The following is a 16535-nucleotide window of genomic DNA, read 5'->3' on the forward strand; positions in this document are numbered from 1 at the left end:
TCTCTTGCTGCTGTTGGAAATCGTGTAGTTCTGCTTGGCCTTATTAAACTGTTTTCCTTCCCTCGCTCTCCTCCCCAGCCCCTTCCCTCTGTCCTGTTTGTTTCTTCCCCCCCCCCCCCCCCCAGCTTTTTTCACCATAGCTATCTCAAATGGCAGTGAGAAAGAGCATGGGTGGGGGAAACTCAGGGCAGGAGCTCGAGGGGGGAATGAGAAGAGCTGGAGCACATCGACAGAGGCTGGGGAGACCCAGAAAGGAGCAGAGAAGAAGGGGGAAAGAGGGCAGAAGAGCATTGCAGTGGGGGGAAAGGGGAAAAATCTTGGTGGGAGGGATGGATGCAGAGGGCAAGGAGAGGGAGGCCAGGGACTCAGTGTGCAGGCTTGAGCGGAGGGATGCTCTGCGCTGCGGGAGGGGGACCCCAGCTGTCCCACCCGCTCCCGGGGCTCGGGCAGCCCACCGACTGCAGAAACGCAGGCAGAAAGGAGGTGGCTTCTGCCAGAGCCAGCGGTAGCAGTGACATGCATTTAAACAGGGGAAAAAGTTTATTTGCTTTTTCTCGCAGGATATGCTAAGTGATTTTGCAGTTTGAGTGGAGTGGCATTATTGCACTTAGCTCTGCATTTATTAAATAAATTTGTTCTCCAACTCAAGTGTTAAGTGTGTATTATGAAACCTCAGAGCCGATCTTAGTGGTCGCAGTGTGCAAATATTTTTAAAATTATGTAATTAAACAGGGCTTGGGCTGCAATGTCCACTGAAGTGATTTATTAATTGAACGGTTTGATTAAATTTAGTGTTATTTTAGTTTATACAGAAAGGGTCAGTATCTGTTTCACAGATAGGGACATCTTGTGGGGCTGTCAGTGATGGTTCAGAGGTCCTTAGGAGGAATCTTTAGCACCCAATTAAATATTAACCAAGAAGATGTGACTCGTTCCTTCTCTGTCCCTGAAACTGTGTTTTGACATCTAAGGCTGGTGATAAAAATTTGCTTGGCAGAATCACTTGCAATGCACTCTCTTTATCACTAGATTATTTCTAAATTAATCACACTAAAAATCTCTCCATTGTAATTGTGCTGGGGCTCAGTGCTGTATGATGTGTGTAAATAAAAAATGCCCTTTAAATTTCATGTTAACTGTATCTAGCCGCTGTTTCAACCAAACTATCTGTTTCGGTAGAATGTCATTTTAAAGGTATTGTGGTTACTGAGCGGCAGCTGTGATTGAAAAGTATGTAAACTAATCTTTAGTTGCTCGTGTCATTTTTATATTCTTATGTCAGAACACAAGAAGGCTGCTTTAAATTTGTCTTTCACTGTGTATTAATTTTCAAGTCTAATTTTTCTTGGGTTAAAGCATATACTGCATTCTCTACTACACATTACCATTCAGTGCCAAAGTAAATGGCTACTTGTGAAAAAGTACAAACTTAGTTCCTGCTTGATTACTGTAAAATACATATTTATTTTCGTAGGGAGAGTTTTTATTACCAGTGCATAAAGTACAATTATCCTGCATGGTATCGGTGACTTAGAAGACGAAGTAATCAAGCACCATATACTTATTACTGTGAAGAGCAGTAAGTTTTAGGGCTGTGCATTGCTTTCCCAAAAACAAGAAGGAAGGTGCAAGGTGTTTTGTTTTTTGTGGGTTTTTTTTTTCTTTTTCTTCTAGGCTTGCATGATGCGTTGTTCCTGCTCTTTTAAATGCAGACCATTTAAAATTAAATCCTCAGTTAATATGTCTGCATAAGAACTTCTTTGTCTCTTGATGCCCAACCATTGAAAATTAAATGTGGTTGCGGATAAGTATTTATTCATACCATACCTCACACCTGATCTTGTGTCAGTATGACATCATCTTTGCCACAAAGATTTCTAGTGGTTTAAAAATGTTCCGTTGTGAAATAAGTGGGAGAGGTAGAAAAGGGGCAAGGAAGGCAACAAAAATAAACTACTATTGGGATTTGATGTTTTGCCAATTAAAAAAAAAAAAAAAAAAAGAAAAAAAATCACATTCTGAGGTCCACATGCTGCCTTTGATCCGTACACAGGACTTCCATTTGTGCCGGTGGCTGTTCAGCCTGCGGAGGGAAGGCTGTATATGACTTAATTTGTATGTTGTGGGAAGTACATTTTCCTAGCATGTGGTCTAGCTTACTTGAAGAATCTGAAATGCGTTATAAATGTAAATGCTGTGTTTAAGTAAAACTTCATTATGTTTTGGTGGTTTCCAAAAATGCACAGGATTTGACCTTAAAGTGTTATTTCAAGGTGTTATGATGTATGAGCTAGACTTTGTAGTCTTCTAAATTAAATCTTTGAACATGTTATTATTGTATTTTGGCATCGGCAAGATGTAGTTCTCAGCTATTTTCTGTCACAGCCTTCATTTTTCTAACAAGAGTAACAAGACGGGGCCAGATTCTTCTGAAAGAGGCGTGCACGGGATGGGGATTACCCTGCATTAACCATGGTGTAACTGGGGACGGGTCTGCCATTCGCATCCAAGCCCAAGGTCACAACTCCTTGTCCGCGGCTCGCCGTCGCGATGGAGCCAGTGCTCCTGCAGAAATGCGGGCACAGCCACCACCGCTCCCCTTGACCGTTGCAGAGCCCCACGTAGGATGTGGTGAAGGGTTTAGCGTTTGGATCCAAATCTGGTTCATATATAAAAGGGGTTGTGTTTCTGTTTGGAAAATATGAGCCCCTTTTACGTAGCCCAGGTGTGGATTAGCTCTCTAAACCATTCGCCCATTCCTGTGTTTGTGGGAGACTGTTCTCATTTCTTACAAAGAGACTGTACAAGTCAAGCCGTAGAAACAGTAGAAGCAATCCAAAAATGGATTAAAAAAAAAAAAAAAAAATTAAAGTGTTTGTGATCTCAGATTGATGGTCTGGATGTAGGAGCAGACATAACCACTATATGTACGCTTATTTCCAAAGAAAATAGTTGCAAAACATTTCCACCTATGCCATGAGTGCTCAGGGCTTATGGCTCCTTTCCTGTGTAACAACCATAAGTTTGTGCTACAGGAGGGCAAGAAGCACTGCCAGCCATGGGGCACCATCCACGCCATGGCGTGCATCCCCCTGGGCGGCTCCCAGGCACGGGGAGGGTGCAGCCAGCCAGACACGGCCATGGGGAGAGGCAGGGTTTGGGCCGGGGTATGTTGTTGCAGAAAAGTCGATTAAGAATAAGAGCTCTGAGTCAGCGCCTGGGGCCGTGGCCGTGGTCGCCGAAGTGCCGTAGAGAGGCCGTCTTTGAAGTGTTGTTTTTGGTACCGGTTTCATGTCGCACACTCGCGGTATGAATCACAATGGTTACGCGGGTGATTTTCCCTCAGGAACGAAGCCAACCCCAAACAATCATGGGGCCGCCCTTTTGGTCACTTCACATGGCTGTCTGGCTGTCTGTCCATCCTGGGGTGGGAAGGGAGAGCGGCTGCGCAGCCAATGTGCATTGGAGGCTCGTCCTCCATCCCTGTCCACGAGCTCCCCGTTCTCCTCCTCCTTCATGAGCAGGCTGGCTCCTGGATGAGGGTTAGCCTGAAATAATTGGTGCAAATATTCAAAATCCTAGATGGAAAAGACACGTAGGATATCCCGCTTCTCAAACGTAATTCCTTCTGTACATCCCAAATAGGGTGACACTTAGAAACGCATCCAACCTTGAGTTCAAAACAGATTGCTTACCTGTGTTTCTTGAACAGCTAGTTTTGCTGGCACATTATTATTCACCCTCTGCTATTTTCACACTGTGACACAAAACTAGAGAGAAGAAGAGATTGAAATTTTGACCGGTACGTTATCCTGATACCTGAGACGCTGTGTCGATATGAGAGTATCTTTACCACAAGGACTTTCTTGGTGGTTTTAGAGATCCCAGTGTGAGTAAGTAGAAAAAGCAGAACTAATAGCTCAAGAAGCAAAAATATTTTTTTCTTAAAGAAATTGATTAATGTGCAAATATGTACTGTATGCATATTAAATATCATTTCAAAATGTGATGGGCAGGAAGCATAAGTGATGCCATTTGGTTTTGTGGCATCAGTGTGGGTTGATTAAGGGGGTGGGGATAAATTTTGGGGATTATTGATATAGCATGAGTAGAGCCAGATGGTTGTATTACACATCTTTTGTGTTCTTGTTTGCTTCTTAAAGCAGTTGCAGAATTTTGCCCTGGGCAAAATTTACTCTTTGCTCGTATGTTCCCCTGTGAATTTACTTTTGACAAAGTACTTCACAAAGAGGGGAAACGCCGTGCTTTGTGCCCGCAAACTCATCTCTTCCCTTCGCGTTTATGAAGCCAACAGACCTCTACTTATGAAGTATTTTGTAACTGGTGAAATAAATTAGCAGTAGGTGCAAGTTCAGTGCATGTGTGTTGTGTATTGCTACCCCTCAGTATGTGATATTGATTTACAGAGTGTGTTGTTTCTTAAATTTTCCTTGCAGTGTTTTGGAGAAGAAACCGTGGAAATGGCAACCAGTTTGTTTTAATGTGCTACTTATGTAGTATTCTTCCATTAAATAAATGTTGTCTTAAAGATTAATGAGCTAATTTTTCCACTACTTTTTTTTTTTTTTTAAGTTTTGAGATTGTGGTATACCTGATTCATGTGATCAAAAACACATACTTTGTGGTATTCAGGTTGAGTGGGAGAAGGTTGTGCTAGGTAGGTGGTTCTTCACTGGGTGTTTGTGACATTTGTTGGAACTGCTTATCACCGGAACCACCAAAATTTACATGTATTTGTTATTTCCCTTTGAAAGCAAATTTTTATTTCCCATAAAAAGATGAGTTTTTGTAAAGGCTTTGTAAGAAAGAATTTGTCTTATTTGTGCCTCACACCAGTTTTCATGGGTGTAACTCCATTGACTCAGTCGAGGTTACTCCTAATTTGCATTGCTGTAGGCCCCTGGATGACAGGGTTCCTCTACATCTAGCAATTATAGGGGAAACAGTTGTGCTTGTAAATATGTTTTGTCCTCTGCCTTTGTCCCCGTGTGAAACGGTGTGCTTGCAGAAGGCAAGGGGGCTCGCCTCGCTCGTGGCAGCAGGACTTTTATTGGGGACTAATTCATGCAGCTGCTGACTCGGTGGCCCCACGCCTGCATCCCCTCTCCAGGCAAAGCCGACCCCCATGTTTTGCCCGGGCTGTGAGTAGCAGCTTCGTGCCCTTTTTTTTAGAACTGGTACTTGATGTGAAAATGGGGAACAGGCAGCTCTGACCCTATTGAAATCTCTGACTAGTTTAGTTGCAAGTCTGAGGCCGACGCAACTTACTCCTCATAACGATGCTATTGTGCTCATCCAATCTGATCAGCTCTTGAAATGTTTTAGTAAGTCTATCTTATAACATTATAAGAAGATAATCAGCTGCCTTAGAAGGTCCCCATCTGGAGTATAGAGTTCTTTTACTGAAAGATGTTTTGCCTTTCCGAGATAGCTCTCGCATTTCATCATCTGTTGTGCAGAGATGAAGTGCATATGAAAAGTCAGTGACTCTGAATCCATCTGTTGTTATTATTTTCCACTGATAATTGGCTTGAACAATGAAATGTCTGTGTCTGTAGCCTTTGAAACTGTACACCCTGTTTATTTTCTGGAGGTCTCGCTCCACTCTCACCCCCCCCTCCCCCCCTTTCTTTTTTGTTTTGGTTTTTTTGTTTCATTTTTCTCTCAAGCTCATAACTAGTGGAGCTTGCATGAAGATGACATCTTTGACTCCATGCATCAGTATGTGTCATTCAGCATCTAAAGCTTGCCTGCCAATTTTTGTCAGGGTCCTATATCTGTTCTGTGCGAGCATAGAGTAGGCTTACAGCAGGAAGGCTGGCAGATCCAGAGTTCATAGATATCTTACCTGAAATGTAGTATTTATTTCACTTTCTCTATTAAAATATTAATTTAGAGTCCAGTATCTAATACCTACAGAATTAGATACTACCTGTAATTGTATAATATATTCAGTTGCATCCAGTTTTGCACGATGCACGGTATTAATATTGGATTCCACTAACAGCAGTTCCATTAGCTTGCTCAACCAGTATGAGATATATATGAGCAGGGAGGCATAACTACCAGCCAGAACTGCCAAAACAGTCATTAGAAGCTCCATTGGGATGGACAAAGGCTTTTACACAGTGATATACTGATTAAATTTTGTTCTATGGTTTATTTGCATCAAGGTTAGATCGCTATCGTCTATGTGAACCGTATTATCTGACACCTTATTTTGGAAGGTCATTTCAATGCAAAAATAGTGAATGATACAGGGGCTCTAAAATTCCTTGCAGGATTCTTTCGTGGAGGATTTTTATCCTGTAAGGCTGGACTAGCTCACGTTAGCAATTTTACTGTGCTTTAACGTGTTGAGTTTATCCAAGGTAGAAGTAAAAACTCCCTCCATACTGTACGAGTGCTCAGTGGAATGGAACGTGCTTGATCCGCATAAAAACTGTGAATTATGTCCAGTATCCTTTGAAATAATCTGTGGCATATGCTTGAGAAGCCAGTAAATGTGTTGCATCTTTTAAAGCCCGAATCTTCCTGTGTCTGCCTGCATGTAAGTGCTCTTTCAGAATGAAATTTCGGTGCCGGACACAGTCATGTCGTCCACGTTATCCTGTAGTCTGGAGCACAGGAGAGTAAGGCAGAGGAATATAATCTTATTTGTGTTTCAATGGCAATCATTTAATACTGCAAGTTATTAAAAAATAATTAAATTACCAAAACCAACATGTAGCCAGGACTTACAATAAGAGGTCAATGTGATTTGACTCCTTAAGTTAGGAAGGGACACTGGTGAATTCCAATTGCTTTAAAATTGTGCTGCTTCATTCTATTTCTGGTATGGAAGGATAAACGAGACTGAAAAATAATTTATTTCTCTAGAAGCAAGAGTAAATCGCAATATATAATTATGTATATTCGATTATAATAATAAATGCTTAGAGGTGCTTGGTGGTTATCACAGTCTCTAATTTAGTTGTTTTTTGAAGTAAATATAGTTTGGAGGGGTTGTTTTATGAGAGTAATATTTTGAAAATAATGTTTTTAAGGGAAGCTTCAGAAATTTCTTCCTTTTCCCCAAATAAACGAGTAAATAGGTGTGCATTAGGCAGTGATTCAGAACAGCTAAAATAAGTCTGTGTGTGGAATGTCTTTTATATAGTAAACAAAACAGGGACAGTACAAGCAAATTCAGATTTAATCTGTCAACTCAACTGAAAGTCTTTGTATTAATTTTAAATCCTCGTTAAGAAAAGACCAGGCCAGGAATGTATTGGATTTCAGTATGGTTAATGAAAATGAATTTTACAGGTGGTGGTTGGTCGTGTTTGTTCTGCTCTGGCGAGATGGGTGGCTGAGCCAAAGCGGGCATAGCACACGATTCAGCTCTTTGCCAGAGCAATGCTTAGATTAGAAATGAACGTTTGGCGTTGAGTTGTTGGTGCTGTTGTTATTTACTATTATACGAGCAAAGCGTTTAGCGCTATGATTTGATTTGATTTTGTAGCTCCTATCCCCTTAAACAAGCTGTGTAGCTTGTCAGAGATCAGGACAGGTAGAATGCACAGCAGGCGTCTGATTTGAGCCAGTTACTCATTTGCTGAGTGTTTGTGTTTATGCAAAGGGGCCTCTTCCTGCATATTTAATCTAGAGTAAGGCAGTGGCTTTTGTTGTGTTTAGACCACATACCTTCAGTCCTTCCTTACACTGCAGCCAGTGTTGAAGCACAGAAAGGCTGGATAGTCAGAAGTGCTTTAGTGTTTTCAAACTCTCAACTTTTCTGCAGTTGGTTGGGAATTACTGTACAGCTCTAAGCCTTTTTCTTCCTCATTAATGGGTAAGTTTGCACTCTGGTAGAATAAGGTACTTTTGTCTTTTGTTTCTGTTCCATTTTATAAATGCACAAAATGTTTGTTTGTTTGTTTTTAATTGTCCAAACCTCTTTAAGCAAACCTGGTCCGCTGAGGGAGTTTGTTGCAGGGAATTAGATCAAGAATACAGGTGTTTCTGGAATATACTTCGGAATAAAGTACTAAATGCCGTATTGCAATAGGCAGGTATTTGCGGGGGGGTGGAGGGGGGGGGCGGAATGAGTTCGGTGTTATTACTCTTTGTACTAACAAATCCTGTTTTGTAACTATCCTGAAGATAATGCTTCCATTGTTAGCTAAAAGCTTTCAAACAGTGTGCAAGGCAGAACTGCAAAAGCAGCAGCAAAAAAAAAAAAAAAAAAAAGGAGGGGGGGCGGAAAACCCCCCAACCCTCTGGTCTTTATTGTTTCCTTAGCAAGGGTCCTCACTAGAATGTCTGCGCTGTAATAGGAAGGTTTTTCTTATGTGGAAATTGAATCGTCTCTTCATTGATATTAATAGCACACTAGAGATGTTAGCCATGATGCAGAGTACCAGAACTGTAGAGTAGGAAACCTGATATTGCAGGGGGAAAAAATGACAGTCCTATTGCTCCTCAGTGTGGGAGACATCCCTCCCTGAGAGCAGAGTTTGCATAATGGCATCCTGGCTTAGCTGTTTACTTATAGGTATTTTAATCTCGGGCTCTTTCTTTTAGTATAGGCGTAATTACTGTCGCTTGCTCTTGCACTTATTAACTGCGCAGCTCGGTTTCTGATTCAGTCTGGACAAATTAGTTTTAAAAATGACTTTCGAGAAAATCCGTGCGGTGTGCCTGCACAATGTATGTACTCTATATGTAATGTGCGCTGTATTAGGAGAACCTCAGAGTCCAAGGAGAGGGAACTGGTATCAAAAATTAAAGAAAAGATGACAAAGGGCACGTCTTCAAAGCAGACGGTTGTAGTACAGACAGCGTTTGGAGAAATGTGGAAAATGTGCAGCGAGGCCAGAAGTAGTAGTTTTGGTTACCAATTAACTATTTCCTTCGTTTGAGTAACTCCGCTCAAACAGAAGAGTGTGCTGTTCCACCACACGTTGGAAAGTGTGAGAATCTGAATAAAATTTCATCAACCTTATTAAAATATGTAGGGACTTTGGTCTTCTTCGGTACAAATCAGCCCACAGACTCAGAGGCATTTATTAACAATAAGACTGCTGCGGGTTTTTAATAACAAAATTACAAATACCGTATCTAATTGTAAGTGTATTACTTTTATGCACCAGTTAAAAAAAAAAAAAAAAAACTTTTTATGAGGAAAAGTACCTCAGTCAAAGCACCTTGTGTGATTAGTGCTATTGTATTCTTAAATTTTGATTGATAGAGATAATAGTTTTCACTTAAAAATACAGACAGGTACTTTAACTTTCCATGACAATAGCTATTTGCATTTCTTTTATCTTTTTGTTTAACATTTGTGGGGGTTGGGACGGATTTGATTATTAACTCTTATTGCACACCGAGGTAAATGCTAAAACAAAGCTTTTGTTAAAGCTTCAAAGGTAAAACAGCAAATATTGTTTTTAGGCTTCAATATTTAAGGGCTGTTAAAGGATACCTCGAAAATATTTTCACATGACCATGACCAAGAGTATCACTTGCCTGTCAGGTAAGGGAGAGGACTGCGGGCCGCCGGCGCTGCCCCCGCTGAGGGGCGGGGGGCGGCGGCGGGGCCGCGCGGGTGGAGGGCGGGAGGGCGCCGGGGCGGGGGAGCGGCCCGGGCTGAGGGAGCCGGGCTGAGGGAGCCGGGGCAGCGCCGGGTCGCGGCGGGGGGTGGCGGAAACTCCCGTTTGCGACGCTGGGCGAGGCGTCCGCCTCTCCGAAGACCTCGCCTCGCCGGGCGGACCTGCGCGAGTGTCGCAGGAGTCCCGAGAAGTAGCGGGTCGGGGTGGTTTTGGCTGGGCGGAGGTGCCAGCGAGCGGTCCCCTAAGCCCGACGCCTACCGCGGTTGCCCCACGCTGCTCGGGGAAGGGATGTGCCTCTCGTTACTTTAATTAGGTGAGGTCAAGTTTCAAGATGAGAGTTGTAAGGCAGACATAAAATGGTTAAGGCTGGCATTGAGGCACGGAGAGTTATTTTAAGAAACGGGGAAGATCTGGCGAGTGTAAAACAGGCGGCAGCGTTTGATCTCCTGGCTCTCAGCGTCAGAGAGATGGCCTCTCATCATTTGATTGGGCATTTGACAGGTTTGGTACTTGCTGGGAACGTGTTGTGGTCTTTACGTCTGATGAGTTCGGTGAGGGCCAGCTCTGTTATGCAAAGTAATTCGTGTGAGGCAAATAACCAATCCGTCATTAAAAGATGCAAGACTTACAGTCGCAGTTCAAATTCTGTACTGGAAGCGAGCTGTTCTTAACTTGTCTTTTAACTCTGCCCATATTTCCTACAAGAGCTATTAAAAAGCAGGGGAGGAATGGATTGTGATTAGTTTCATAGCATTGGCTTACATCAAGTGATTCTTTTCCAAGGTTACGGTGGACTCAAAAGGTAATACTGTTTTGAAGGAGAAAATGTGCTGCGCATAGCTTGTCCTCATGCTGTTATTTATTTTTATTTTATTTTATTTCTGTTTAGAATAAATAATAAGCACCAGCCAGAGATTCTGAACAGCCTGCTAATGACTGAGAATGAAAATACAGTATGATTTGCTCCCTCCTTCCACCGAGAAGCAGCAAGGTAGTGAGCATTAATATCCCTGTGTTTTGGCCTGTACCAAATCCATTTCCCCCTCTTCAAAGCGAGGTGGAAGAAGTGCACTTAGTCTCTCGCAGTTTTACTGTTCCACCTGCATTTCACTTTCTGAGGAGGTGATAATGACTCCTGGTATAGAAAATCTCCTGCACCATGCCTCCTGAGATTTAATACACGCTGCACGGTAAAAAGTAGCCACCTTGACAATGGTCAGAAAAAATATTTCTCCCTCAGACTATTTAAAATAGTTAGTTTAATATATTCTTTTTAGGTCGCTGGATACCTCTAAAAAAAAAAACAGAAAACCCCCAAAAAACAAAACGGGTACAACAAAACTGAAGAGATGACTGCTGACCTTCCTGAAAGCAATTCTACATATGATTTGTGTGTGTTAGTGCAAGTAACTCAACCGAGTGCACTGGGTGAGATAAGTAACCTGTATGCAGGATTGGGCCCACAAGCATGCCTGGTACCAGATGTTGCTCTTCACGATCAGTGTGTATCCTCTATTTTTAGGATTAGTAAAATACCAAATGAAAAGCTTTTTTTTTTTTTTTTCCTCTTACAAATGTACAGTTGACAAAATCATTGACTGCATCTATTCCTGCACAGGACAAGAAAATAATAATTATGACAATAGTAGGACATATTTCATATTTCAGCCTGTGCAGTGGAATGTGACTCAGGGAGTTTTGAAGGGAAAGAAACAGCTGTATTAGATGGTTATGGTTCACTTTATTTAGAAGAAATTACTGCACAGAAGTGCTTATTTTGATGATCAAGTTTTGATATTTTAAAGCTTTCAGGAAGCCTTGTAGTAAATATTTTAATCAGACACATAAAATATATTTCAGCTGGTCTTATATAAGAAAAAATGAATCAAAATGGCATTTCAGAAACAATTTTTTGTTGTGCTGTCGGGTGTGCATATTCTCTCTCTCTCTCTCTCTCTCAAATAAAAAGTGTGCTTTCTAGGTAGTGAAGGGGAGATTCCCTTGCTACTTTAGGTTCCCAGTAATGAATTGTAGGCTTCTCAAGACTGGGACACTGGCAAGAAAATGTACGTACGTAATTCTAAGCAGGGGAGCAGCTCAACTGGTGTTCTACTTTCCTGTGTAAAATTACTCACAGCCAGTTTGTGTGGGATCAAGGTCTTCTATTTTTGGTTATAGCCAAGGCTCTTATTATTTAGATATTAATAAAAGTGATACTGTTTTAAGTAGAATTTCATTCTACAATGCTCTCTATTTCTGCATGTTCTTTATATTACTGGTTGAATTTGGCTTTGCAGTAATCACTTGGAGTTAGGGCTCCATCCTGCAGCCTTCCCAAAATGACCTCCCTGCCCTGAAGGAGGAGACCACTAAATCAAACAAGTGTTGTGGGATCAAAAGAGTTACAAGGTCCAACCCGACAGCAGGTATAATGGCAAAGTGTCTGATCTTTTTGCTTGGTCCCTTGGTGCCAGGTAAATAGGTAGGACCTGATCCAGCGCAACAGGGGGGCTTTCTGTTAAAGTCAACTGAAAAGGTTATGGCACTGGCTGAGGTTGTGATCTTTTTAGGATTATTACCAGTTGTCTTTCCAAAATCCTGCTGAAAACAGATATTTAAAAAGTATCTTTGTATTCAGGGATTTAAAAATGTATTACAAAAGGTTTTACCCATCTCACTGACAGGTAAACTGAGGCACTCGGCGAGTAAACCCAATGTTTTCAGGAATTATCTGGTAAAATCTGGGCAGGGCACGTAGTTTTGCACGGACCATTCCCCGTGTGGGATGTCAGTTGAGCCGAGGGGACGGTGTCGTGGGCGCTTGGAGACCTGCCCTCCCCTCATGAGACAGCAGGACCACTGCTACTCACAAAGTGGATTTTTGTTTGTGGTTTGGTTTTCTATTTTAATCATCTCCTTGGGGGGAAAATATGAGTGTAGCGAAGTGTCTTGCTTTGGTAGGATGGGATTTTTTCTTTGCTCCACACGCACACTTAGCGTGTTGATGGTACTTTGTGTTTATGTTAAAGGCGGCATGATGGAAGGAATGTGTGTTGCCTACATCAATTCGCTCACCCATATAAACATTTTCAGGAGTCTGTATTTGTGTTTCTAGGTTTTGAGGTACTCAACTTTTTGACTATTAATGAGAGATTTTCACAGGTGGGAACAGCTGTCTGTGCTGCTCATTTTAACTTCAATGGTACATTATCCAAATTTTTGAAAGCCAGGTAGCATATAGCAAGACTTAGATAACCAGAAATGAAAGCAGCCTGGATTTCAATCAGGGACTAATTTGTGAGAAGAGCTGAAGTCCTCCTCGGCCCTCCATGTGTGTTGCCCTCAGTAGACCCCGTTGGTCTCCCACCAGCTAACGGTGGGCCAGTGTTACTGGGTTTCCTTGGAGCGTTTTCAGTTCATATATGACAAATGTGTTGAGAAAACGTTACCTGCCTTTTACAGCACTGCCGAAAGAGATATTGTATGCATATTTTATGCAAACATGTAATTTTCATCAGTTTCCTTAAAAAGTACATTTTAAGATGGTTCATTTGCTATCATGAAGACTCAGGGTAGAAATGAAGTCTGCTTGCAAAATACTGCCAAAATAAGGATCTGACTGCCAAATACCCAGAAAATTTATAAAACAGATAAATATGAAAAGAGGTTTAAAGTGTCAAATCCAAGATAACCCCTGCAGCAAAGCAGGATAAAAGCCTTTATTGTTGCTAATCTAAGAGCACATCGTATGCCAAAGGTCACGTATTTTACATAAAAGATGTATTGTTTTACATATTCTCAGGAAGGTGAGACCTGACCTATTATGATGGAGTAGTGTTATGTCCTTTACAGTGCAGAATCAGGAATGTCTTATACATCTACCCCAGCAGAGTACATAGGGCTTCCTGTACAGCAAACACATACGAATTTTGGCCCCTGATCTTCCAGTACCGCATTACAAGAACTGTGAAAAGCTTCTCACTCAAAACATATAAAATAAAATAGAATGCCAGTGAGCAACAGATAAAAGCAATATTAATTTAATCTCAAGGTAACCTTTTTTCTGGCTAAAAATAATTGGGTTTCAATGGTAAAGAAGTAATGCCTCATTCTCATTGTGAAAACATTTTTCCTTCCAAAATAAATGGCAAATGAGTACATTTTCTTTTGAAAGAACTTAATGAAGATTCTGATTTTTCCCAGAGGTTGGTATTTTACTTCTTCAGTAAAAAGCTTCACCTACTGATGTAAATAGCATAACTTACCATTTCATGAGTTTCACAAACACCCCCAAAACTCCACATCACTCTGTGAATTTTATGAAATGGAGTTTCACGTAGCTCTATCTTACGCATCCACATGTCACTGACTTTCCGTTTCGTGTGATGTCGTCTGTGTCACCAAATTATTGCCTATTTCTTTCTGTCTTTATTACATATTAGTCTGCACCCCTGCAGCAGATGATCAACATTTCCGTGAAATTATGTTATAATTTTACTCTATTAAGGTATCTGGTCAATTGATGGGGAATTAATTCTGAATGCTGTTAGTGGTTTGAGTTAGTAACTTGATCTAAATTAATAAACAAATGTTTTTCTTTTCTCTTGTACCATATGTTGATCCCAATTACATGAACAGAAAGTGGCAGATTGTCATGTTTCTTAAAAGATTACATACTCTTTTGCATAAGAGAGAGTACACAAGATGCAGTAATACACAGGGTAAAAAAAACCTACACGTGCTGTTTTCTCCCTCCTACTTTTTATGAAGATACACTTCAATTATTTCTCTTTTTAATACCCACTGCTCTTCCCACCTTGGCATACTTGGTGTGCTCTTGGTAATGCATAACGAGAAGATATCCCAAGACAGTAAACAGCTTTTTGAACTAGGAAGATGCAGCTAGTTTTAAAATCCCATCTAGGACTGTGTCTCTATGGAAAAGGATGAGAAAAAAGAAAGGATCCAGAAGCTAAAATAGCAGTGGTTACAAATGGTCTTAAAATGCCTTAAGTGAGGAGAACCCATTCAGACAGTAGTCAGATTTCTGAAACAAAGGACTGAACTCATCTATTATTCAAACTGAAAATAGATTGATAGACATCAAGATTAAGAAAGTTTATGCTAGAGAACAAAGATGTCTCATCTCCATGGGTTCTTTTTTTCTTCTTTTTTTATTCTCCCAAAGACCAAGTTGTTCGTGCTGAACTGAAGAGCCTCACACTGGCTGGTACTGATAAGCAGCAGTCCTGTGACTTGATTGTTTTTATTAACTCTCTCTGAAAGTCATTCACCATTAAACACGATTAGATTCATTTGTTGCTTTATTTATGTTTGTACTTGCAAATATGGTGCCAATGAAAATGCTTTCGGTGTTGTTGCTGACACTGACCCAGCAGTCATATGTGTTACCTTCTTTCTCTGCAGGGTAAGAAGAGTGACCTTTTTGGGTGGCTGTAACTGAAGATTGCTTTACAGGAGCAACTGAAGAAGGTAAACACAAATAATATTTTGCACACAGTTTCTGAAGCACATCTGAAGGAAGGATCTGATCCTGCAAACCCCACGAGCGTGCCTTAGTTGCACAAATAAAGGCTCTTCTGGCAATGTTGGTAAAAATAGCAGCATTTGGCTTGGAGCTAAGCTTTTGGAGCTATGGCTGTGCCTTAAACACGTGTTTTGCCAGGGAAGCTAGTGGTTTAGGTGCCCAGTTGCATTTTAGGAGCAAGGCCACAAAGATGCACTTTTTGGCTTTCAGCCATGTTCTGAGAAGGCTGCTTGGTAACTGGACAGAGCCTGTATGTGAATGGGAAGACCCTGCTCTGCCTGGTCATGGTGGCCACGTGGCCAAGTCCATGGCTCAGCATCCAGGGGTGCTGGGCTGGGAGCTGCAGTGGCACAGCCCCACGGCATGGTCCCCTTACTGGGGCAAATCCCTGGGGAATGGTCAAGTCAGCTTCAGCACTGCTTTGTCCTAGGCTGAGACATTCCTGGATTTACCAGACACTCCTGCATGTTGAGCAGAGCAGGAGAGCAGAATTTAGCTGTTAATTCGATTGCTTATTATCACTGCAAAAATTAAAACACATGCTTTTTAGTCTTTCGGAGCGTAGCGAAAAGGAAAGAAATATCACTCTCTGCAAAATTATTTTTATTTAAAGCAATGTGAAAGTCCCTTCTAAATTAACTCCTTGCCTCTCTTCTGGTCCAAAGTTTCAAGTTGGAAAGGAATATTAACATCACAAAAGTGGTGATTCACAAAATTAACTTGCAGAAGAGAAGAGTACTGCAGATCAGTGTTTGGTACTGAAGGGTGTCATCTGACGGAGGTTCATATGGCTGCTTTATAATCACCTTCTTTCAGAAATTAATAGTCGGTTAAGCACCATAGCAACAAGCAACACTGATGTAAGTGTTGAGCAGTGGCTGCTGTTCGCTGTGATGTCAGTGCTCGTTAGTGCTGTTCTCTTGACCTTGTTTGAATATAAAATGGTGATTTCATTTTAAACTTGGAATTTTACAGAATGACTAAATGCATCAAAGTGAATTAGAGCTATTTTTATTTTTAATTTTATTAAAATGTACTTCAAGGGGAAAAAAATGGCCCTGTTCTCTTCTGTTTTAAATTAAAATAGATCTGAGGACGATGTGGGGTTTTTTTTTCAGTTCTTTGTTGCCAAAAATATCTGTTTAGTGAGGATGAAATTCATGAAGTTCAAGTGGCTATTGCAATCCTTGGCCATGCCAGTGGTGTATATCAGCTGTATGATATATGCCTCTCTTCAAGATTTGAATAGTGGGATTTTTTTATGGTGGACTCCATGAGGTATTAGATGCATTTCAGCTATTGAAGAAGCAGCAGATCCTGCAGTTTAAGAAGATGGTGGTTCCTTGCCCTGCAGTGGTGTTCCCCCTTTGAGT

The 16535-nt window shown here is 41.2% G+C and overlaps 1 protein-coding gene across 16 annotated transcripts in view; it reads left to right on the forward strand.

Moving 5' to 3' along the window:
- The window catches only part of FOXP1 (forkhead box P1), a 392035-nt gene that overhangs the window by 149949 nt on the left and 225551 nt on the right, over positions 1–16535 (forward strand). For 10 of the 16 annotated variants that reach the window (XM_075514033.1, XM_075514034.1, XM_075514036.1 and 7 more), the window contains one exon: positions 15042–15107. The exons of 1 other annotated variant lie outside the window; for it this stretch is intronic. The gene's annotated coding sequence lies outside the window, so the exon portion shown is untranslated. Of the gene's footprint in view, positions 1–3764; positions 3894–9456; positions 9539–10503; positions 10606–10955; positions 11043–15041; positions 15108–16535 lie in introns of those variants that run through there. 5 more of the 16 variants (XM_075514040.1, XM_075514037.1, XM_075514039.1 and 2 more) reach the window with 5 other exon arrangements.

This window comes from Mycteria americana, chromosome 11, assembly GCF_035582795.1.
Source record: "Mycteria americana isolate JAX WOST 10 ecotype Jacksonville Zoo and Gardens chromosome 11, USCA_MyAme_1.0, whole genome shotgun sequence".
Lineage (NCBI taxonomy): Eukaryota > Metazoa > Chordata > Aves > Ciconiiformes > Ciconiidae > Mycteria > Mycteria americana.